General features: G+C 41.2%; 1 long non-coding RNA gene across 1 annotated transcript in view; it reads left to right on the forward strand.

Moving 5' to 3' along the window:
* The first annotated feature begins 8,228 nt into the window (after nucleotides 1-8,228).
* Nucleotides 8,229-26,349, forward strand: part of LOC119827606 — a 29,232-nt gene continuing 11,111 nt past the window's right edge. The window contains exon 1 of the long non-coding RNA XR_005287694.1: nucleotides 8,229-8,957. This is a non-coding gene — a long non-coding RNA (uncharacterized LOC119827606). The remainder of the gene's footprint in view (nucleotides 8,958-26,349) is intronic.

The following is a 26,349-nucleotide window of genomic DNA, read 5'->3' on the forward strand; positions in this document are numbered from 1 at the left end:
TTCTGTTCTGTCTACTCCACCCACCTAAGGGCTGGCCTATCAAAAGGCCAAGACAGTTTCTTTATTAACCAGTGAAAATAACACGTAGACAGATGACCCTTCTACACCAGGGAGATGATGCGGGAAGCCCTTCTGTATGGTACAAGTATGTGTTGCTTTTATTGGTTTATGAATAAAGCTGCTTTGGCCTATGGCAGGGTAGAATATAGCTAGGTGGGAAAGTCAAACTGAATATAAGGAATAAAAGGGCTGAATCAGGGAGACACCAGCAGCTGTTGGAGGAGAAAGATGCCAGAGCATTACTGGTGAGCCACAGGGCATGTGGTGATACACAGATCATTAGAAATGGGTTAATTTCCTGAGCCATTGGCCAAACTTTTACAATTTATATTAAGCCTCAGAATGGTTATTTGGAAATTGGCAGGCAGTAGAGAAACTTCCAGTTATAAGAACTGACTCCCTCAAACTGTCCTCTGATATTCACACCTGTGCCATGACATGGAGAGGGTGGATTGTGTAAAAAAAAGAAAGACAGACAGACAGACAGACAAAATTTAAGAGAAATATCCCATCCTAGGAAAGAAAGACTGATTCAGTGGACAATGGCATAATGACAGGGGGAGGGGTGGCTACAATAGCACTGGCCCAGTTGCTCCTTTCTTTCCTGGTCCCAGAAGAAAGCGGGCTGTAGCTAAGTCTGACCTGAACTCTAACCTCATGCAATCTTACTAATTATACACACGTGAAAGTGGTTCAAAGACAGACCAGATTCCCTTTGTTGTAAAAACATGAGCTTGAAGAATTTATCAGCAGACTTTTGTTCCTCCTGTTGCTTTCTGGTTGCTCAAAGACCCCGAAGGTGAAAAGACAATCAAGCAAATTAGATATTCACTAAAAACTAACCATGAGGTTAACTACTGTTTAGAAATCTTGAACAAAATTGTGGTGGTTTGGACGAGAATGGCCCTTATTGGCACATTTGTTTGAATACTTGCCCACCGATTTGTAGAACTGTTTAAGAAGGATTAGAAGATGTGTCTTTGTTGGAGAAGGTGTGTCACTGGGGGTGGCCTTTGAGGTTTCAGAAGACTCTTTCTAACATCCTCACTGCCTCCTACTTGAGGATCAAGACATGAGCTCTCAGCTCTTCCTGCTGCCCTCCCTTTGCTCTGCCATCATGGATTCTAATCCCCTGAAACTGCCAGTCCATAAATGCTCTTTGATAAGTCGGCTTGGTCATGTTTCTTTGTCACAGCAATAGAAAAGAAACTAGGAAATCTGAAAACGTTTGGGGGAAAGTTGGATAGCCTGGTGAGGCTGCTTTACCAGGAAAGGCAAAGGAAAAACATCACATGAAAATACATTAAAACTTTAACTAAAAATAGGTAAAACATACATTTCAACATTGGCAGGAGTTTGGGTCTTAATGAGAAATGAAAAGGAAGCCAAATTTGAAGAAAAAAATGAAAAGCATATTTAAAGTTTGAGTAATTTATTTTGTGAGTACTTTATGGAACATTTTGATTTAGTATTTTTGGAATACAAAAGATGACTTATAAAGTTATTTCTTTTAAAAGTCAGCAAAGACAGCACTCTCCAAGTTTGTTTCTTGAGTATATAGGGCATTATTTTTATACACATAACTTTCATTGTTTTTTTTTTTTTTTGTCTGTCTGGTGTGTCTTTTTCTAAGGCTTTCTTTGGTTAGTCTAGTCTCTATGTTCATGACTTTGCTCCCAATTATTTACTCCACGATTTTATCGCCTTTTGATTTTCTAACAGCCTCTCTAGGCTCTGTGTCTGAGACTGGTGAAAACTGCAGCTTTTTAATTCTGCTTCAAGACCATGGCTTCCACAGCTCTCTGTCATTGTTATCCTTCAGAGCCTGTTGTTTTTGATGAGGCCCCCCCTCTTTATTTTCTGATATCATCTGCTAGAGCCTTGCTGATTCTTTGTCAGTCCCCACGAAAGCTCTCCACAGCAACAGGAAAGCCTTCCTTCTGGACTTTTTGACTGTGGATTTTTTGAACCCATGTCAGGTTCTTTAGCGGACACTCTGGAGAGTGAGTTTTCCCCGAGGAGGCTGCTGGGGACTCTGACAGGAAGTCACATGACCTTTCTGATCCCATCCTGTCTCCATCATGGGCTATTTGATCCTTTAGTCTCAAAACCTATTACATGCTTTTGCTTCCTGTCCTTCATTACCTTTTCACACAAGATCCCCTTGACTCAATCGTCCCCATCACTTGCTTGGAGTGAAACTTCTAATGAGCCTTAGAATAAACCATTCTTCCATCTTCTTAAACCAGCAGTCAACACGATGGCATCCGTTTCACCACCTGGCGGCACCAGTAGGGCACCAACAGACTTTGGCATGGGTGCCTGACAAGGTTGAAAGAAGTGTTTTGAGGCAGAAACACAAACCTAGAAATGCTTTGAGAATAAGTCTACATCAGTTCCCAAAACATCTCATCAGTATTGATGAAGTTGGGTGGTTTCCTTTTATATAGAAAATGAATCATCTCATAGTCTTTTAGAAAAGCAATATGCAATTCTTTGTGCTCCTCACAAATTGGGAGTGTCTATTCTGCATGAAGATTTTACTACACTTGCCTTTAAGCTGTACACCACACTCTCCAAAGAAGAAACGATAAAACTATGGGTGGGGGTGGATTTTAGTTCTCTGTTAAGAATTCACTTTGGAAAAAGTCAAAAGCAGGAAGACGAAAACAGCTAAAGCATGCCTGACGGTCACTGGAAGTCAGTAGCTGAAAGCACTCCTGGCAGGTGTCAGTGGCCAGAAGCACTCCACACAGGCTTCTACCACACGTGACTTGTTTACTCATTCATTTTTGGTTACACTTGAGGTCCTGGCGGACCTTAGGGCTGTCAAAACAATGCTGGCATGCTCTGTTAACTTCAGTAAGAGCTTTGGAAGAGAGAGCTGCCTCTTCTAAGCTAATATCTTATTTCAAGACTTAGAATTATTTCAGCATTAGCCTGTAGCTTGACCTTTTCCTCTCTGATAATAGAAGACTCCAGAAGAAAAGCAACTGGTGGGGATGTTTCTAGAATTTTCTTATTTGTTCCATCTTTATGTATTGGCTAATGTTTTCTAGCTGGAGTTTATACTCAGAAGCCTGGGAGAAATGAACAGCATTTGCACTGAAGCCCTTAAAGAAGGGGCTTCTTATAGACTTCAGGATAGGGGGCTAAAGGGAACAAATGGAGGCTGTGGAGGGACCTGGGGCAGATTTTTTTTCAGGGGCCAGTTTGCTAAGACCTCTGCCCCGTATTACCCCACCATCCTCTGTTGACTCATGTCTGGCTTCCACTAGACCCTCAGGAAGCACGTCCAGTCTGGTAGCCAGTCTGGGTGTGTTCTTTCTATTTTCAGTCAGATAGACTCCGGACACAGCAGACAGACCCCTGACACCACAACCACAGTGGCTAACCAGATGCCATGAGCCAATCAGAAAATGATTCCTGTACTAGTAAGGCTCGATACCCAATCACTTCAAAATACACTTAACTGTAGAAGGAGCTGCGGGCAGGCCTGCTTTTCATCCCGCCCGGCTCCCGCATGCCTGGCTAGCTTATGCCCTGAAATAATTACATGGAAACTGGATCTTTTAAACACTGCCTGGCCTATTAGTTTCAGCCTCTTATTGGCTAATTCTCACATCTTGCTTTAACCCATATTTAGTAATCTGTGTAGCACCACGAGGTGGTAGCTTACCAGGAAGATTCTAACCTGCTTCCATCTTGGAGAGGAGAGCTATGGCGAATGCCTGAGGCATCTGCCTGACTCTGCTTTCTTTCTCCCACAATTCTGTTCTGTCTACTCTGCCTACCTAATTTTCTGTCCTATTAAAGGGCCAAGGCAGTTTCTTTATTAACCAATGAAAGTAACACATAGACAGATGACCCTCCTCCATCACTTAACCACAGCTGGAATTTCCCTAAGCGGGCTATAAGGGGATTCCACTCAGGGTTGAAACCATTTTGGTTGGAGCCCAGCATGCTGGTTTTTCTGTCTCAAGAATAAAACTGCTTTCTGTGATTACATATTGGGTAACTTCTTATCATTTGGTGTGATCTGAGGGCCTTATAGTGTGAAGGGAATAGCAATGTACCAGACAGAGATGTTTGGAGACCCCTTGAAGCACGATTAATAAAAACTTAGGGTCAGAAATTGGGATCCAATCTAAAGGCCCGAAAAGAAAAACAGCCAGCCACTGGCTCTTACCTCAACCTCAGTCTGAAATGGTGATCCTGCCTCCAGGAATCTCAGAATGAGACTGTGTGTTGAGAACTGTTTCCTCCCATTTTATAATCCTCTCTAGGGCTGGGATTAAAGGCGTGTACCACCGTGATTAAAGACATGCGCCACCTGGTTTCTATGGCAACTAGTGTAGCTATTGTGATTAAAGGTGTGTGTTACCATAACCTGGTCTGCAACGCTGACCAGTGGGATGGACTGTCTTATTCTCAGATCTTCAGGCAGTTTTTATTTATTAAAATACAATTGAAATGCCGCTACAACCTTCATTCTCTCTGGCCCTTCAGAGTCCATGTAAACTTCAAGGCTGGAGCTATGGAAGTGGGTTCTCCCAGTAGGAGCTTCAATCCTGGGTAGGAAGGGACGCGAATAACAAGGACTGCGCACATAAGCCTGCTGGTGTGGAGTCAAATTTCCCCGAACACTCTCCCCCTTTCCCCTGCCCTGGTTTGCTCCAATCTGAGGGCTGCCCACTCATTTGGGCTTCCTAGGCTGTCCTGGCTGAGTCAGACAAAAGCATGGATGGGAAGTTGGGAGGAGAAGCCAGACATGGTTTTGTTCCTCTCTGTCACCTCCACACGCCTGCTGAACAGGTGTGTCAGGGTGCTGGCTTCCCACTGGCAACTGCTTCTGGGCTGTGGCTGACACCCTTTTCAGTTCTGATCCCTCTAAGCTCAGTGCTGGCCTACTGCCCTAGCTGCTCAACCCTTCTCTCACCTTTTAAGCCCAGTCATGCTTTTATTCTCACTTTAAGGTTGGAAAATGTTCTCTACCGTCCTGTCTGACGCAGGCAGATGTTTTATGTTTGGACGCGCTGCTTTAAATGACACTGTCTTTCTGCCTTCGTAGCACCTATATAACCAGTGTTTTTGCCACCTGTCTGGCACGTGCAGACTGTATGTCTGCCAACCTTCTTGTACTCTCTGCAATGTAAAAGCTGGAACAATTGAGATATTTGCCGATTGCCCTGTCTTCTCTCGGTAAACCTTTCTAGAGCAACACTTACCCTTTGGCTTCCTTTGGATTGCACATAGGGGAAGTACTTCAGCCTATGCCCAGTACAGTCAGGACAGCGGCAATTTTTAACACAGAATTTTAATTGAAACACTTGTGTAATATCTTTCTAGCCATTCGGCTTTACCCCTCTCCCCCCCCCCCGTGTATGTGTATGTGTGTGTATGGCACGTGTATGTATTTTGTGTTTGGGTTCAGGTGTGTGCATGCCACAGTGCTCATGTTGGGGGTCAGAGGACTGGGTGTCAGGCCTTGCCCCGCCTTCCACCTTGTTTGACACAGAGTTTTGTTTGTTGTTCTGCACTGTGTACCCAAGGCCACCTGGCCAGCCAGCTTCCAGGGCTTCTCTCCTATCTCCTCCTCTCATGTCACTGTGGGAACACTGAGTACTGGGATTACAGCTGTGTGCCGCTCTTCCTGTGGCTGTCATGCTTTTGTAGTTTTGTAGACACATAGAAATGTTCCAATTCGTCATTTCTCTGTTTCTGCGCTTTTAATAAAAAATTAGCGATGGACCCTCTCTACTGCTTTTTTGGGGGTATAATCACATACTTTTCCTTCTTTGATAATGCTTGTTTTACAGACAGATTTCCCAATGCCAAAATCTTCGTGTGCTATTGGGATAAGATCAATTTATTTGGGCTCTTTTTCTTTTCTCACTATCTTTGTTGTATTGGCTAGAGGTTTTTCAAATAACCTAGCTCCCTCTTTCATCCATCCATCTACCTACTTCTCTATCTAAAATCCATTATCTATCCAGTAATCAAACATCTCTATCAACTATTTACTCTGTCTGTCTATTATCTATCTATCTATCTATCTATCTATCTATCTATCTATCTATCTATCTATCATCTATCTATCTATCTATCTATCATCTATGTATATATGTATCTATCTATCATCTGTCTTCCTATCTATCATCTATCTACCTATCTATCATTTATCAATCAATCAATCAATCAATCAATCTATCTATCTATCATCTATCAATCTATCTATCTATCTATCTATCTATCTATCTATCTATCTATCTATCATCTACCTAGTCTCCATTATCTATTTAACTAACTTCAGGTCTAATCCATGTTTCTAAGTGGGAAGACTATTTATTCTTTATTTCATTCCATCTTGTGAGGCTCTGCTTGAATCTCCACCACTCTTTCTTTCTTTCTTTCTTCCTTCCTTCCTTCCTTCCTTCCTTCCTTCCTTCCTTCCTTTCTTTCTTTCTTTTTTGGTTTTTTGAGACAGGGTTTCTCTGTAGCTTTGGAGCTTGTCCTGGAACTAGCTCTTGTAGACCAGGCTGGTCTCAAACTCACAGAGATCCGCCTGCCTCTGCCTCCCGAGTGCTGGGATTAAAGGTGTGCGCCACCACCGCCCAGCCCACCACTGCTTTCTTTACAAACTGCTCTTACCTTGACTGCTTTCTTCCCTGTATTTTCCCTGAATTTGCACTATTGCTCTTTGCCCAATCCCCTCATCATTCATTTTCTCAGTATTGAAGATTTTTATCCATATGCTTTAAAAACTACCATTTTGCTACATAATCTAAATTTCCACATGGCATAATTTTTGACAAATTTTCATCTCACTAATTTTTAATGTCATATTTTATTAATATTATTTAAGAATTCTATACATGCACACAGTGTAATTTGTTTGTACTCACCCTCAGCTCTTCCTTCTAACTCTTTCCACACTCACCCTGACCCCAGCCCTCCCAGCTTCTTGTCTCCTGTCCTCTTTCTTTTCAATAGCCCTCGGATTACAATTTGTGCCACACATATCCTCATGGGTGTGGAGCCACCCAGCTGCTGTGCAATTGACCTGCCATGGGTGTTTCAGTTTGCTTTTCTGTTGCTGTGAAAAACACCAGGGCCAAAAGCAGCTTGGGAAGCAAAGGGCAGACACTCAAGGCAGGATCTTGAAACAGAAACCATGGAGGAACACTCCTCACTGGCTCCTCCTGACTTTCTCCTCTGCCTTTACTTGATATACCAGGCTTTCTTGCCCAGGGCTGGCACCGACCACAGTGTTCAGGGTCCTCTTACAGAAATTAGCAGTTGAGAAAATGCCCCACAGCTATGCCAACAGTCAATCTGATGAAGGCAATTTCTCAACTGAGGTTTTTTTCTTCCACAGTATGTCAAGCAGACAAGCAAGATTATCATAACAAGGGATCACACTAAGTTTTTTTGAAGAAAACTGACTTCTGCTTCCTCCAGAAGATCAACTATTAATAGCTCTTAAACTACACAATCAATTGTGAGTATTCTGTAACCTAAGACATATATAAGTGTTGGACATCAAATTTTGAGAGTTGGGGTATTTTAATTTTTTTTGCTATGATTAATTTATTTGGCTCTGATTGAAAACTCAGTTACAATAGTTGGCATTTGTTTTTAATTTTATTACTCTAATTTTATTCTAAATTCTTTAAATATGTATTCTTGGAATTTATATTCTTAAGCATATATGTTTATGGTTTTATATGTCTGATAATCTTCCTCTTTTCAGTCTGTAGTGTTGCATTTATATTGTATGCCTTGATTTCCATTTTTTTTTTTAATATTAACATTGCTACCCAGGCCTCTGTTTAATCCATGTGCTGGTTTATCAATCTAGAGACTCTCTTGTGCTTATGCCAAAGGTTTTGAAAGTTTGTCTTTTACCTATGAACCCATCTGGGACTGATTTTCATGCATGATGTGAGGTCTGGATTTAGTTTTATTTGTTACTTCTCTATAGATCCAAACATCTGAGCTTTTCCGGACTGACAGAGATGCCAGCTCCGTTTCTGGGAGCGCATGGTTGGTACCTGCTCCAGGATCCCTACCTGGGTCGATTTGCCTGTCTTGGCTGCACACACCCTGATCTTATGCACTCATTTCATGTGTGTCTTTCTGTTACATACAGCAAAATTCCTGAGTAGTCCTCTGAAATCTTGATTCTTTGCTCTGCTTTATACATTTAAAAAAAAAAAAAGATTTCAAATTGTAGAAAACTGCGCTGAAATTTTCTCATCATCTTTTCAAGTTCAGTGAACTAACATCTTAGAAATTTGGAGTCTTTTAGAAGCACGGGCATTCTCCCTGTTTTCAAAGAGGACTGTGGTAGTTTGAATGAAATTGGCCCTTATAAGCGCATAGAGAGTGGCACTATTAGGAGGTGTGGCTTTGTTGGAGGAAGTGTGTCACTGTGGAGGTGGGCTTTGAGGTATCCTATATGCTCATGGTTTATTCAGTGTGACAGGAGTGTTGACTTCCTGCTGCCTTCTGATCAAGATGTAGCCAGCACCACATCTGCCTGCATGCCTCCATGCTCCCTGCTATGATGACAATGACTGAAACTTTGAAACTGCAAGCAAGTCACCTCTATTAATGTTTTCCTTATAAGAGTTGCTGTGGTCATGGTATCTGTTCACAGCAATAGAAGCCCTAACCAAGACACAAGTTGGCACTAGGGACTGGGGTATTGCTGTGACAGATGGACCATGCTTTTGTTTGGAGAAATGTGGACTTTGGGAGGTTAGGATAGGACAGCAGTGGAACGCTTTAAGCACTGCTTAATGGACCGTACTAGTAGGAGCATGGAAAATAGCGGTGCTGAGAGTTATTTGAACTGCTGGGAACTCAATCAAGAGGTTTCAGAGGAGAAAAAGGTTAGTATGTGGCCTAGAGATTATTCTTGTGAATGTAGCTCTTTTTTTTCCCTTTGTCCGAAGAGTCTGAGACTAGAGTTTTGGATTAATTCCATTGGCAGAGGACATTTCAAAACAGCCTCGTATAGACTCTGTTGTGTGGTCGTTAGTATTACCTTTAATGTAGATTCATAATGAAAAAAGGAACAAGCTGAGCAGGGTGAATAACAAAATGTAAATTTTGAGAAGAAAAAGAGCACCAAGTGGAAAGGAGCTAAATCATGTGCATATGGAGGTAAACAGATTAAAATAAAGGAAGTGGTGACCTCAGGACAAGATCCCACCCAGTGAAGCTTCCAGTTTATGAAAAGGAATTAGGAAAAGGTTAGAGCTGGGTGTAGTGGGGGGCCCACCTTTAATCCAAGCAATGAGAAGGCAGGTGCTGAGCAGAGTTCTGAGTTTGAGGCCAAGCTGGTCTACAGAGCAAGTTCAAGAACAGCCAAGCTTAGGCAATAAAGATAACATTCAAAAACCAGAAAGCCGGTGAAGATTTAATTGAAAGAGGGGCCCTGTTCCAGTCCCAGCAAGATGCAAAACTTGATAGCTTCAGCCAAGTGGTTTTGGCATTAGAGTTAAGGATAGGAGAAATGGATTATGGAATCTCCCCGTGCCCTGAAGGAAAGACTCTGAGGACAGGCATATGTCAGGGCTGCTCTTGAATGGAGGCCTAGAGAAGCCACTGTGCAAAGCTGTGAAGGAGAAAGCCTGAATCGTCTGGGAGAGCCCAAGAGGGTTAAAGATGCCAGGATCATGGGATACCTGCCAAGAAGATCTGCTAACAGGTAGTGGAACGAGCCCAAGAGAAAGGAGTGTACTGCAGTCAACAAAGTCGGAAGGAGTTGGAGAGCTGAAGAGCATTTCGACATCAGACATGGAGATGCAGTTTGGAGTTTGACCTGTTGGTTTTCTTTCTTGCTTTGGTGCAGGATTTCCTCACTATGTCCCCTTTTCTAAATGTTAGAATGGTAATGTATATCCTGTGCCATTATAAAATGTGATCTGCTTTTTGATTTTGATTTTACATGGTATTGCAGTTAATAAATTGCACAAATCTCACAAGAGTCTTTTAAACGTTGCTGAGGCTATGATAGGTTAAGGGGACTCTTGAAGCTGAACTAGATGCATTTTGCATTATGATATTGTTTAAAGCTTATGGGGGCCAGGGAGTGGAATGTAGTAATTTGACTGTAACTGGGCTCCATAGGCTCTTAGAAAGTAGCGTTATTCAAAGGTATGGCTTTGTTGGAGTAGGAATGGCATTGTTGGAGGAAGTATGTCATTTTGGAGGTGAGCTTTGAGGTCTCATATATTGTTGAAGGCTGCAGACTCCTGGCCCCTTGACTTTCTTTGCCTGCCTCAGACCCTTTGCCTGCTGGAGTGAATTGAGCAAAACAGCTTGTTTACCTGTGCCTGCAGCTACTCTGAGCATGAGACACTGATGGGTTCTGGTGAGGCCTGCAGCTGAAAGATCCCGAGAGTTGGGGCATGGCTATCAGTTAAGAATCCCTATAGAAGCTTCCCCTGAGCACAATAAACTTGGCATTCCTGTATCAAGGATGTCGCGTGTCTCCGTGTCTCTGTCTGTGTGCCTGTGTTTTTAAGTCTCCAGCTTAGTTCCCAGCTCACATACTGACTTGTAGTGGAATGGGCGCTACAATATATGTTCATGCATTACTCAATGTGATGAAGAGTTGACTTCCCGTTGCCCTCTGATCAAGATGGAGACAGCACCACATCTGCCTGCACTCTCCCATGCTCCCTGTCATGATGATAATGGACTGAACCTCTGAAACTGTGAGCTACTCCAATTAAATAGTTTTCTTTTTTTTTACATTACATTTTTTTAAATTTTTTATGTTTTTTTTTATATTTAAAAATTTCCATCTCCTCCCCTCCTTCTCCCTCTTCCCTCCCCTCCCCTCCACCCATACCCCCCCTCCCTCTCCAGGCCAAGGAGCCATAGGGTTCCCTACTTTATGTTAAGACCAAGGTCCTCCCAATTCCCCCCAGGTCCAGGAAGGTGATCTACCAAGCTGAGAAGACTCCCACAGAGCCCGTCCATGCAGAAGAATCAAAGCCCAGCGCCATTGTCCTTGGCTTCTCAGTCAGCCCCCACTGTCGGCCACATTCAGAGAGTCCGGTTTGGTCTCATGTTCCATCAGTCCCATTCCAACTGGAGTTGGTGATCTCCCGTTAGTTCTGTACCACCGTCTCCATGGATGAACGCACCCCTCACGGTCCTGACTTTCTTTCTCATGTTCTCCCTCCTTCTGCTCCTCATCAGGACCTTGGGAGCTCAGTCCAGTGCTCCAATGTGGGGCTCTGTCATTTTCTTCATCTATCGCCAGGTGGAAGTTCTATGGTGATATTGCAAGAAATTCATCAGTATGGCTATAGGAACTGGCCTTTTGGGGCTCCCTCTCCTCAACTGCCCAAGGAACTAGCTGAGGGCATCTCCCTGGAAACCCGGGAACCCCTGTAGAGTCAAGTCTCTTGACAACCCTCAGATGGCTCCCTTAATTAAGATATATGCTTCCCTGCTCCCATATCCACCCTTCCTGTATCCTAAGCATCCCATTCCTCCGAGCTCCCCCCATTCTCCCCTTCACGCTTTTCTCTCCCCATCTTCCCTTGGCCCCATCTTGCCCCACCCTCAAGTTCCCAATTTTTGCCTGGCGATTGTGTCTACTTCCAATATCCAGGAGGATTACTATATGTTTTTCTTTGGTTCACCTTCTTATTATCTTCTCAGGGATCCCGAATTATAGGCTCGATGTCCTTTAATTATGGCTAGAAATCGATTATGAGTGAGTACCTCCCATGTTCATCTTTTTGGGTCTGGGTTACCTCACTCAGAATAGTGTTTTCTATTTCCATCCATTTGCATGCAAAATTCAAGATGTCATTGTTTTTTACCGCTGAGTAGTATTCTAACATGTATATATTCCACAGTTTCTTCATCCATTCTTCCACTGAAGGGCATCTAGGTTGTTTCCAGGATCTGGCTATTACGAATAATGCTGCTATGAACATAGTTGAGCAAATGCTTTTGTAGTATGATTGGGCATCTCTTGGGTAGATTCCCAAGAGTGGAATTACTGGGTCCTGGGGTAGGTTGATCCCGAATTTCCTGAGAAACCGCCACACTGCTTTCCAAAGTGGTTACACAAGTGTGCATTCCCACCAGCAATGGATGAGTGTACCCCTTACCCCACAACCTCTCCAGCAAAGGTTATCATTGGTGTTTTGGATTTTAGCCAATCTGACAGGTGTAAGATGGTATCTCAAAGTTGTTTTTGATTTGCATTTCCCTGATAGCTAAGGTTTTCTCATAAGAGTTGCTGTAAGTGTCTCTTCATAGCAATAGCAACCCTAAGGACAATAGTTTTATTTTTATAACTGTGTATGTATCTGTATGTATGAACATGTGTGCAGGCGCCCATAAAGGCCAGAAAAGTGTGCTGCGATCCTTTGGGCTGGAGTTCCAAGTGATTGTGCTATCCAAAATGGGTGCTGGCAACAGAATTGTGGTCCTCTACTGCTCATCACCACAGAGCCATGTCTGTAAGCTCCTACGCGGTGGTCCTTGTCAACATTCATTCAAAACATAACAGTGTTTCCTTCTGAGTGCCAAATGGACTCTCTTGCTACCCTCACTTCCTGGTTCTTCATCACTTCATCCTGACTCAAGATAAAAGGCAGCCCCTCAGGGAACACTACTGATCTCCTTGCTTCTGGGGACCAGGGGCAAAGGCAACCACAGGGTTTGAATAGGTTTTCTTTCCAAAGGGTCATGTGATGGATGCTTTGTGCTTTTGTGATCCTTGTGTTGGTAGGACCTGTAAGAGGTGGGACCTTGTGGAAGGTGATTTGAGACCTAGAGCAATGCCCTCCTGAGTGCTGTCTTCAGGGATTCAGTTAGTTCGGATGACTGAATTAGTTCCTGTGATGATGGGTCACAGTGTGACAGGCTCGGCCATCTTGGCCAATGGTTCACTCTCTCTTGGTTGTCTTTTATGAGAGTCTCATCAGAAGCCATGGTCAGTATCATGCGTTTGGACCTCTAGAGCTGTGAGCTAAATAGATCTTTTTCTTCATTAATTATCCTGCCTTAGTGATTCTCACACAGCGATTAAAAACAGACTACGGCAGGTACCGCTTCCATATTAATACAGCTCTCCACCTCATCCCACTGCGCCCTGATGGTTATGGTGCCAGTCTGCTTGTGAAGACATAGGGGGAACTTATATTTGGAAACCCATGGAAGCAGAACCACTTAAGAGACTATCCTCTCAGGTCCTGTGGTGGAAAGTGGAGACAGGATGGGGTGTCCTCCTCTGTTCTTCTCATTCTTTTAGGCAGGGGGAAGGCCATGCTACCTGGTGCAGAACATCACTGAGTCTCCACTTGGTTCGTGTCCATCCAGTTTCATCAGTCTTATGGCTAGGAATGTCTGCCAGATGCTGGCTTTAGATAAGTTGTTCTAATTTTCAGCATCACTGAGCTTTTCTGAACCTCTGGACTTCAAAGGTATTTGAGTTGGAAGGCAAAGATCAGCTCAACACCCTTTCTCATGGAAACACCCAATGTCACCAGATTTCGCACTAAATGAGTTTATGTCTCTTGGCCACATGCGTAGAACCACGCAGCCAACAAATACTGGGGTTGGGCTTGGAATTCTTGTACATGTTTAAGGAAGATCCATATTTTCCTATTTCATGAATGTTTCCCTTTTTTAAAAATGTCACAAATACCATGAAAACTCAAGGAGCAAGTAATAATAATAAACAAAAAAGCGAAGAAGAGATGTTGGCCAGGAGCACATCTAATGTCCAGGAGATTTCAGATGTCTTCTGTGATTTTATTATTTCTGTTTTTAATATCTGTAGTAGTATAATAGTTCAGTTAAGTGCTTTCTACTGGATCATATTTTTGTGTGAGTGTGAGCAAAACCTGTGTTGGTAACATTCATTGTCAACTGGACTGGATCTAGAATCACCTAGGAGACATAGCTATGTGTGTCAGAGTGTTTCAAGAGAAGATTAACTGAGGAGGCAGGCACCCTGACTCAGAATCCCATAGGCCTGGGCCCCAGGCTGAATAAAATAGGAAAAAGGAGAAGGCAAGATGAGCCCCAGTATTAGCCCTCTGTAGTTAGATTTTTCTTTGAGCTGCCAATATGCAAATAATGACACAGATACTTCCGATTAATTATAAAAGGTTGACCATTAGCTTAGACTTGTCCCATAGCTCTTATTACTTAAATTACCCCATTTATATTAATCTACATTCTGCCACATGATAGTACCTCTCTTTCATCCAGCAGCTCCTGTTTCCTCTCCATCTCTGGCTGGAGACTCCACTTTTCTTCTTCCCAGCGTCTTTTCTGTTCCCAGGAGTCCCACCTAACGGCTTCCTGACCAACTACTGGCCATTCAGCTCTTTATTAAACCAATCAGAAGGTACCTTGGTAATGAGAGCCTTTGGAAGGCCAGCCCAGTGCTCTCTCAGGGTTCAGAAGGAAATCTATAGCCAGCAGAAGGCTCAGGATCTGAGGGGGAAGAATGACTCTCTAATTCCATACTTCATCCCAGTTTCTTTATTATTCTGCTTCTATCTTAATTCTCCTGTTCTACTCCTAGTTCCCCCTAGCTTTTTCTCCTACTTCTCATTTCTCCTAGCTTTTTTTCCTCTTAGTTTCTTCTTCTTCTATTCTAAAAACACTCTTTTTCCCTTGGAGTCTTGAATCAATACAGAAATTTCAAGAGTTGTCTCTCGTTGGTCAAAAGCACATTCCTAGGGCAAGCGATAGGGAGTTGAGCCATTTCAATAGCAACACAAAGTTCCAAGTTTACAGGACTAAGACTATGGCCAGAGGGCAGGTATACAGTGCCCAGTGAGATAAGCTTTGAGACATAGGTCTATTGTCAGCAGACTTGGCAAGCAAAGAATTGGCGTGCTTTTCTTAGGGTGTTTTGTGCAGTAACCTCGGTTGGACACCTGCGACTCTAACCTTGTACATAACTGTAAGCTTTAAACTTATGATCTAGTTACGAAAAGTCTTTGGCCTAGTTTGAACTTGATCTGAGGTAAAAGTGAGCTGATTGTGTGCAGTCTGTGTTAGACTGAGGAAAATTTGTTATTTTCTGATATTAGTCTGAGTAAAAAAGGAACAAAGATCCAGTTGTGAAGCATGTCCTAGTATATTTTCTATATATCAATCTTATACAGGTAAATGAATGGTTATCTTCCTGACCTTCCACATATGTGCCCATAAGACTGAGATGCAGTCATGAGATTACATACATACATCACATGAGATTACACACTACAAGGCAGGTGTTGGGGAGATACCAAGCTCCTTTAACAAAAGTGATCAACAGTTTCCAGAGTCAATGGTCCTGCAGACCTTGTCTGGGCAGTATTAACACTCATCGGATAATCACTCCTCTGATGAGTTGACATTTGAACGCGAGTTGTTACCTGCTGTAACTCTCATGGCCCCTGACACCTTGGCAAAGACATATCTTCACAATGTAAACAAGTATTCCACAAGAACCCTCTTTGCTCCTAAGCCACCACAACTTCCAACTATGGCACCTGAGAACTGTGTGCCAAAATAGAGCCTTCTTGCTTAAGCTGCTGTGTCATGCATTTTTGCACAGCAGTGATAAAAACGTAACCAGAGAACCACCTGCTCCTTGTACTTATCTATTGGTAATGGTATGAGGGTGCTGCGGTGGTTTAAAGCGTTCATGTAGTTGAACACTTTGTCTCCAGTTTGGAAAAGTTTAGGAGGTGGAGACTTGTTAGAAGAAATACCTCCCTGGAGACAGGCCTTGAGAGTTCTCATTTCTTTTTCTGTCTTCTCCTCCTGATCTTCTCCCTTTATGCTGTGGATAAAAATGAGGTCAGCCAGCTTCCTGCTTCTGCTGCCATGCCTTCCTTGCCTCTTGCCATTCCTCCTCCACCATGATTGGCTTTTTCTTCCAGAACTGGAAGGTAGATTAAAGCCCTCTAAGTTGCTTTTGGTCATGGTATTTATCGCCAAAACAGAACCGTGGGGAATGTGATGCCCTAATGCCAAACCAATATTTCCAGAGTAGTCCAGTACTGGTGGTCATTCATACAGATAGGTCCTGTGTTTCATGCACGGAAGACTGAGGTGAAGTTCAAAACAGAAAACAAAATTCATGCCTTTAGGGACCACTTTATACATTCTTGCAATTTAGTCCTGTCTTGTTATAGACCTCCATAAGATAAGGTTTAAAGACTTTGAATTAGGATATGGACACCATTAATTCATCTTTAATGAATATTTACAGCATTCAAGTCCTTTCAATGCAGAGAGCGTAAGCTATGATAGTATCGGCTTTACAGGGCTTCTGAAATGTTTATAGGACTTGCCTAGCACAAAGATATAAACATTTTTTGTTAATTGTTTTTATGAATCACACCAAAAAACTATGTAAGGTTTTCTTCTGATCATATATCTTCTAGATAATGTAAACTGAGACTTTATCAATAGCAGGTATAAATCCAGCAGAAATTATAGTGCCTTTTACTACTGATGAAATAAAAAAGTTATGGGAAGACAATGAACCATGGCAGAGAGTTTGTGTTATTTTTTGGGAGAAATTAATAGCAATTATCCCAAAAGCAATAGACTTAACCTTATAAAGAGAACTTCCTGGATTCTTCCCCAAATTGTACATGATACACCAATAACCCATACATTTTATACTGATGCAAATAAATCAGGGAAGGCAGGTTACAAATCAGAAAAATTAAGTAAGGAGGAGCAAAGCCCTTATAATTCTGTCCAGAAAACAGAATCATATGCTATTCTTATGGTACTAAGAGATTTTAGAGAACCTCTCAATATAGTTACTGATTTATAATATGTAGAAAGAGTTGTCTTGTATATTGAAACTGCTGAATTTATACCAGCTAATACAGAGTTGACTTCATTATTCATTCAGGAGCAAGACATAATCAAGAATAGGCTTTGTCCTATATACATAACACTCATCCGATCCCTTATGGGTTTACCAGGTCCTCTAGTACAAGGTAATGCAGAAATTGATCAATTATTGATTGGAAGTGTATTGCAGACCTCAGAATTTTATGAAAAACATAATGACAATAGCAAAGGTTTAAAGAGTTTCCTATTACATGCAACAAGCTCAGGAAATTATAAAGAGATGTCCTACTTGCTCTTTCTTAACCAAATACTGTTGCCTATAGGAAGTAACCCAAAGGGTGCTCAAATGAATGAGTTCTGGCAGATTGTTGTGCTCCACTTTATGTAATTTTGAAAATTAAAATATGTGCACCATAACATTGACACACATTCGGGTTTTCAATGGGCAACTGCCTTGAGCTTGGAAAAGGTTGACTCAGTAATCATGCTTTTATTAGACGTTATGACCATTACTGGTATTCCTGCACAAATAAAGACAGACAATGGTTCATCATATATATCTAAGAAAATGAAACATTTTTTGCTTATTATAATTTAAAGCATTTTACAGGTATACCAAATAATTCTACAAGCTAGGCAGTTATAGAAAGATCAAATTGAACTATAAAGGATATGCTAAACAAACAGAAAGGGATGAAAAATACCCCCAGAAATAGATTGCATAATGTTTTATTAACCTTGAATTTTCTTAATGCTAATGAAAAAGGAACAACAGCAGCACAGAGACATTGGATAATGGAAAAATCTTCTGAATTGAATCAACCAGTGTATTTCAATGATGTGTTGACCTCACAATGGAAACCAGGAGATGTACTACGTTGGGGTTAGGGCTTCACTCTTGTTTCCACAGGAGAAAAAAAACTATGGATACCATCAAAATCAATAAAGATTCACTTTGGAAAAGAGAAACTTCTTGAGAAAGAAATGGCAGCTCATCTACAATGGTGACAACCATACAGGTGGTAAGGAAACGATATAGAGTTGGGGCAGGGTTCTGCTTTTGTCTTTACAGGAAAATACACATATTCAAAAATTCAACAGACCTTGGATGTTTAGATGCTGCCAGAATATCGAAAAGTGTATGTATGTGTATGTACGTATGTATGTATGTATATATACACACACACACTTTTATGAATATATACAACTGACTTTGGAGTTGGACAATGGCTCTGTCCTTCTCTAAATCCAAGCATGTTGTTAAAAGGAAAATTCAGAGTTTCTGTCTCATGTCAGGAGACATCTGGTATGGGACAGATGCAAGACTTTAGGAAAATTTTACTTTCTCTATGCCTATTTTTTCTATATCATAATTTTCATTGAATATATGTCTACATGAATAATGTTTAAATTTTCCACGGTGACCAATGGAGTTTCCTACAGATCCTTTTCCTGCAGTAATCTTTGAAGTTTCCAGAAAGAAGATGGGGCCCCACAGCAACTCCACCTGGTTAAGATGACATCATGATGCTGATAGCGCTACTACAAGATGAATTTTTGGGTTCCAGCTGCTGAAATGGTGCACCTTCACATGACATTCTGGCCAGAACTCCAAATAAGAACTTTGAAAAAAGCCCTATCAACTGCTCAGAAATCATTTGCAACTATACTAGACAATAATCTTGAAACTTAACCATCATTTTACTTTCACAGGATCCCATATAAAGAACATCGTCCCCATAACTGCCAGAAGCAAATCTAGAAGATGATATCCCCTCTCCCAACAAAGTTTGTCCTCAGGGTTGGGAACACCTGTAGATGCTGTTGATTATTACTTGTATAAGGTAGAGGGTCCCAACCCTCTACATAGAAACTATGTAGGTTCAAAAAAAAAGGAAAAGTTGAAGTGGGTAATAGATAATTTAGTGTGAACTTATTCACACTAATAATAATAGTGGGTAATAGAGTAAATACTTGTGAGCTATTATTTATGGATAATTTACATTGGTATAGTTTTTGTATATTGATACAAGTTCAAATTATATTTGTTATTTCTGTTTACAATATTTGTACACCTATGCAAAGTTATTCTGTCAGATTGTATACATGCATGTTTTTACCTCTGTTTAGAACATTTTGTATATTGATACAACTTTTAGTATGTATTTCGTATTGCATTATATATTATTCTTATCTCTGGTCAAGATACTTATACATTGTTTACATTTTAAGGTCATTGTCCTCATTTGCTGCACATTTGTTTACAGATTATTTAATAGTCTGACATGAAGTCTTAGTCTTTAAGTTATACAGGTATTAAATATTATAGGTCAATAGTTGTTCATGTTTATTATACACATAGTCAGATTAATTAGGTTCTTTAGATACATAGAGATTGTATTCTGCCTAGATAAGTAATCTTCAACCACTTCAAGGATCTGTAGAACATGGCATTTAAATAACTTAGGGTTCTGTTGACATGAGACACGATTGCTCCTGACAGCACCAATCTATTCCTGAGAGAATGTTGGGCATCGAAGGCAGTCTACTCAGACTTTGTTTTCTTCTTGGCACAGTTGGCCTTTGGGCAAGGAACTGCCCATGCCTCAACCACTGAAAAGGTAAATGGTATCTGGACTGGATAAGCAGGACACAAGGAAAAGGACTGCCAAACCCTGCCAAGTCAGGGTAAGATTGTCGGGGTCCAGCACCAGCCCGGACCATTAATTATTTCTCCAGACCAGAGGACAGGTGTGGGAAAAAAGACACAACTCACATGGCTTTATCTGGGGGAGATTCTCAGTGATCCCTCATGAAATCCTGGGTTCACATCCTGAAAATTTACTTGTGTTTATTCTCCAAACAGCTTTTATACCAAAATGGAAACTGAGGGGGAAATTCATTAGCATTCTGTTTCCAGGGTAGCAGGACTAAAGTCACATCCATAACTATGGCTGTTCTATCATGTAGCTTGGATTAACATCTCTTCCCAGGTGATCTCCATAATTACAAAGAAGGAGCAGAACGATATTAGCATATCCTGATCCTTTGTTTAGGATGGCAACATCCTGTCTAGAAGGTCAGGTGACCACCTTCTGTGTGGTCAGGTGTGGACTGGCCTGCAAGTCTAACTGCCATACAATGTACAATATTGCCCCACATAAGATGATTCTGAAAAATTTCCTGCCTCTGAAAATGGTCTGTCAGTTATGTTATGCCTTAGCCAAAGTTGGTTGCTTCAGCATTGCAAATGAGACTTTGGGTGATTGCTCAGGTAGCCAATTGTCTCTGTCATATACTGCTTACTTTGGAAGCTGCTTTGCTGCAAGCACTTCCTGCCTACTCAAGTAATATTATCTCCCTTCTCAGGCCCTCGATGGGGTTGAAGATTAGATAGTCATAGCTACCTTCCCTTATGATTTAGCCAAGCCTATTTCCAATGCGAGACTTAGACTCTTTAGAATGTCTATTAAAACATTTGCCATGTGTTTCTTGCTTAATATTGTTTATGTTGGTTGTAATTTTATACTTGATATCTGTTCCTAATGTATATAGTTTTGTATTGGGTTTGAATTGCTCTTATTTAGACAAAAGAGGGAGGTGATGGGGAATCTTTGCCAACCAATTATCTTTAAGAGATAGGACCAAGTTAGGTTGTGGCTTTCTGGGACCTGAAGAAAAACGTTGTGCGGCCCAGGTACCCTCTCTCTGTGTGATTCCCTAGCAGCACAGCTAAGCCTGGACTTCTCGATCCTGCTTCACGAGTTTTCCCCTTATAATAAATAAAAATATAATTGTTTTATTTTTTATCTAGCCTGGTTATTTCATGAATCAAGTTAACTTCTACATATTCCTGCTTTTGAACTCTTAGATAACTATGGCAACGTCATTTCCTATATGGAATTTCCTATATGGAATATGAAAGTGCATGTGTCTTTCAGAAGCATGGCAGTCAACAGCCAGGATGAATGTTTTCTGTTCTAATGAGTCAGGATGAACAGTACAGCCTCCTGGTAAAATAAAATCATAAGGCTAGTTTGATGGCTCAGTTGTTAAGAATGCTTGCTGTTCTTGCAGAGTACCTGAGTTCAGTTCCTAACATCCACATTGGGCATCTCATAGCTACCTGTAACTCCAGTTCCAGAGAATCCAACACCCTCTCTGGTCTCCACAGGTGTCAGGTACCCATAGCATCCAATCACACAGATGCATGCACAAAAATAAGTTTTTTTTAAAATGAAGCTGGGAATATTGGTCCTTTGGGATTTTCAGATATCTAGATCTATTTCACACAGTAAATGGGACTTTGCACTTTCTGTTCTCTCTCATGAGGAACACTTCTGATATCCACACTGGTTTGTTCCATGGCTTCTTCAGTTCCTCATCTCCAAATGACACTTCTACATTGTTTGCTTCTGGACAAACAGGCGTAAAAGAGAAACCATACCCATATCTGTGTCCCTTGCTCTGATGACATTCGGTCCCTATCACAATATGGCAAGCTATGGGTTTGTTCTTCATCTGCATCTGTCTAGTAGATGGAAGCACCGTGATGACTCGCCCTCTCTCTCTCTTAAGCACCTTTACAGAATAGTTTGAATCATAGCAGAGTCCTATTGAATGAGCTTTTAGATCCAGTATTACATATTCTGTTAAGAGAAAAACAGCATCCTATTTCCCTAACTATATGCATTTTTCGTCTTGACTCTTCAGATGTGCATTTATCCACAGTAGTGTAAGGAAAAGACATCAGAAGCCCAATTTTGTGGTTCCATCAGACAATTAAAGGCCACCTCTGAACCTCACTTAGAGAAAAATATACACGGGGAAGGAGCTTGAGTCATCATTAGACTCAGAGCTGTTTCAGATTAATGTATTATTCTCACTCTTAATTCATTCCATGAGGAAATAGAGCAGCAATGGTTGGCGTACTTTAATTAAAAAGCTACTGAAATTACACCAGCATCATTTAAAGCTATATTCCCTTGAAGGGACTGTCATGTGTCATGTGGCAGTCACATCAATAAAATGACAGAAACTGAACTACATTAAAGCTCTCATCATTGACCATGCCTTGGATTGATCAGGGTTTGGCAGATGGCTGTCATCCAGACGTGTAGTTCCACTTCAGTGTGCTGCACACCTTACACAGATAGAAGAGCTCTCAGTCCCTCCCTCCCCCAACTTTCAAATGAGATAGAACTGGGGGCTGGTTGAACAATATCAACTTCAAAAAAATCTGTCATTCATAACAAGCTTTTCTTTTCTTTTTTCCTTTTCCTTTTTCTTTCCTCTTTCTCTTTCTTTCTTTCTTTCTTTCTTTCTTTCTTTCTTTCTTTCTTTCTTTCTTTCTTTCTTTTTTGAGACAGGGTTTCTCTGTATAACAGCCCTGGCTGTCCTGGAACTTGCTCTTGTAAACCAAGCTGTCCTCAAACTCACAGAGATCCGCCTACTCTGTCTCCCAAGTGTTAGGATTAAAGGTGTTCACCACCATCACTACCCAGTTTAGGAGTGACTTTTATAGTTTTAAATAGACGGAAAATTTAAATAATTTATTTACTTCTTTATTTTTAAACCTTTTCAATCTATCATTGTTATTATTTTGAGAAGGCCCACTTATGATAGGTAGAAATTGCATGAAATTCAGCCTTTAGAGTTCATGGGCAAGCTTCTGTGGTACACAGCTTCTTCTCTGTTACCAGTTTATAAGGTGTGTAGCCTCTCCTTAGCTTTAACTGTCAACTAGACCCAACTAGACCTAGGGTCACCTGAGAAGGTATTTCTCAGAGCATATTGGCCTATGGGCATATCTATGGGGGATTGTCTCCATTGTTTATTTATTTTGGGAGGCCCAGCCTACCGCTGGCAGCATCGTTTCTAGAAAGGATGTAGGCTGTATAAGAAACCTCAACATTCCAGTTATCTTTCTACTGCTGCAATAATCATCACAATCCAAAGCAACCTGGGGAAGAAAAGATTTCATTTGATGTTACAGTTTATAGTCCATGTGAAGGGAAGTCAGGGTGGGAACTCAAGGAAGGAACCAGGTTTGGGGTAGAAGGGACAAGCCTGCAGGGAAAAGAGCTCTCTTGGTGCTGTGAGGAAGGCTCTGAATCTAAGGCACAATGGGAAAGAAGGATGCTCCTCCAGGCCATGTATTACTATTAGGGCTGGCAACCAAATCCCTTCCAATGAAAACTGAGGTCACCTGCACTTGCAGAGTCTATCTGATTTGTAGAAAGAGGGAGACTGCCTATTTCTATTTCTAGTCATATTCAGGAAGGAGGCATTTTGGGTCATTTTTTTTTCTTGCTGGTGGATGACCTTGAGAGCCTCTACAGGAATTTATATCATGAAAATGGCTACAATGCCAAAAGTGGCCTATGGATTTAACACAGTCCCTAGTGAAACTCCAGCGGCTCTCTTTACAGAACTAGAAAAACAATCCTAAAACCCACAGCATTTCTTAGCAAAAATAGGAATGCTGAAGTTACCACTGTGCTTGATTTAAAATTAGGTTACAAAGTCATAAACAAAGCATATCATGGGTGCTGTCCCCAAGGTGGACATGTAGAAGAATGGACTCACATAGGAGACTCAGAAAGACACCCACACAGATATAACTACTTGCTTTTTTTTGATAAAAATGTTAAAATGCACATTGGAAAACTACCATAGCAACAAAAAAAGCAACCACATTGTCTTCAACAAATGGTGTTGGTAAAGCTGGATATTCATTCACATGGAGAAGAATGAATCAAGAGAGATCCTTGTCACTAGCCCTACACAAAAATCAACTAAAAATTGACCAAAGGATCTTAATTTAAGACATGAGAGTTTGAAACTGTTAGAGGAAAATGCATGGACCTATGGGGACACTTCTCATTCAGACTGCCGTATTTTTTTGAAGTTTTAGCCTGGCTTCACTTCTTGCTGCCTTGTAGGATTTTCCTTTATCTCCAGCTTGTAGTGTTCTAAGGATCTGCAATTGTACTAGACACCCAGAAGAAGGGAGAAATGCTTCTACTTCCAATATGTCTACACCCCAAGTTTTGGTGAATAATTCATTTAAAAAAAGTGAATGTACATGAAGGAATACCTGATGTGTGGTTGATTTTTTTCTCCTCACAAAAGGATGCTCAAGCCCTATCCTCAGAACTCTATGCAGAGACTCAATTTGGAAGCTGGTACATTGCTGTTGAATTGTCACTACAAGGCCCTAAATCCAATATGATCAATGTGTTGATAAAAACGAAGGGACACAGTGACATAGACCCATGAGAGGAGAATGCTACATGATACAGCAGCAGAGATTCAGTCCTGAAACTGCAATCAAAGGAAGACCATGTATTACCATCAGACCTTCAGAGTCTTGGAAGAGTAAGGGTAGTCTTTCCCTGCAGGCACAGAGGCACAACCCTGCCCACGCTTGGGTTTCAGGCTTCTGCCTTCTGAGCAGTGAAGCTGCATATTGTTTTCAGCTACGTGCTTGTCATACTTTGTTGTAGTAATTGCACCAAACTAATACGCATTTAAATTTTGAAAATCCTTTGCAGCCAGTATTTGTGGACCTCAATGATGTGTTAATTACCCGGTGGATCAAAGACACATCACATATTTCTTAGTTGATCATTAAGTACTGCTGGCCATTGTAAGCACTGATGACATTCTACCCTTTCTGAAGGGGTACAGCACAGACAGGGAAATCTACATGCATTTCTTTTCATGACGTTTTCTGTTGAAGTGTTCCCCTGTGACGATGCATAGAGACAGCCTTCACTATTCCATGGCAAACTTTTGATTCATCTTTGGTTGACTCCGTGTCTGCTTTCTCACATTTCCCCTAAATTTTTCCAGCATTCTGCAAATAATGAGGTTTTCCTCTTGTAGATAAAGTCTCTGTAGGTGACCTATCCCCCTGCTATAGATGACCCATCCCCCTGCAGATGACTCATCCCCCTGCAGATGACCCATCCCCCTGCAGATGACCCATCCCCCTGCAGATGACCCATCCCCCTGCAGATGACACAAACTCTTACTCACCTTGTGAGTCAGAAACTCATACAAGGAACATTCTCAACCCATCTCCCAAGGCAGGGATGCATCAACAGGACCCCCCACATTTTTATGCAAACATGTGTCTTCAAAGGTAAAATTCTGCTTCAGGTTAACGAGGCTCAACAGGAAAGAAAGTGCTGAATAATGCAAAACACATAATATATGTCTGTTTCCTGACATTCCTCGACCTGCTTCATAGAATGTTGAGCACCGAAGACATTCCATTTGGAGCTTGTTTTCTTCTTGGCAAAACTGGCCTTTGGGCAAGGAACAGCCCATGCATGGACGACTGACAAAATTCACAATGTCTGGAAAGGACAAGCAGGATACAAGAAAAAAGACTGTCAAATCTTGCCAAGACAGGATAAGACAGTTTTGAAAAATTTCCTGCCTTGGAAAATGGTCTGTCAGTTACTTTAGACCTTAGCCAAAGTTGGCACTACAATGTGTGCTAGCTAAATCTACATAAAATCTGAGAGGGCTTGGAAAGGAATTCTAGACACTAAAAAACAAAGTTTGGCTGCATTTTTTGGATAGACTCTGCTTGCTGCAGGCATGCTGGCATGCTGGCATGCTGACATGCTGACATGCTGTAGCTCCTTAAAAATGTGTGGTTTCAAAATGGCAGCTTCATGGTCTATGCTGCCAGTATGAATTTTGGCTCTTTCAGGAGGCCAAACACTTGAATGGGGTTTGTGAATAGCATGTTGCAATCTGCTTAATGGTGTGACATAGACCTGATGCATACTTGGAACTGGGGTAGTGTGCATGGCTCATGGAGGTGGTGAACACGCCTCTACCATGTTGGATTGGGCAGAGCCAAAAAGCAAAGCAGTCTTAGTCCTCATAACCCCGCTTAACATTTTAAAAAGCACTCCTGAACAGAAAAGGATTACATATACACAATAGGAAGGATTCAGATATAAAAGACCTCTAAATGAGACACAGTATGTTTAAAAACTATAGATAGGCTTGGGAGAGAGAAGGAAAAGAGTAAAGAGACAGTAAATGTAGTATAACAAAGTACAGACAGTCATAGATTAAAAAAGTAAAGGTAATAAAATAAATATTAAAAAGTAATAGAGTAAAAAATAAGCCACATAAAGATGGAATATACACAGAGTCTGTATTATGTATATTGTTGTGTTTTCATTAAATTATTTGGCTGTGAAGGAGTTAAGCACAGAGAGACATTTCATTGTATCGGCTGCTAAGCTAAACCAACATACATACATATATATATATATATATATATATATATATATATACATGTATGTAGTATTTCAGTATATATTAAAGGTATCTTGATTCCAAAATTTGGGTCTAAGGATTTGCTACTTTAGAAAAGAGGTTCTGCTTTTGTTTCCACAG

The sequence above is a fragment of the Arvicola amphibius genome, chromosome 12, assembly GCF_903992535.2.
Source record: "Arvicola amphibius chromosome 12, mArvAmp1.2, whole genome shotgun sequence".
In the NCBI taxonomy this organism is placed as follows: Eukaryota; Metazoa; Chordata; class Mammalia; order Rodentia; family Cricetidae; genus Arvicola; species Arvicola amphibius.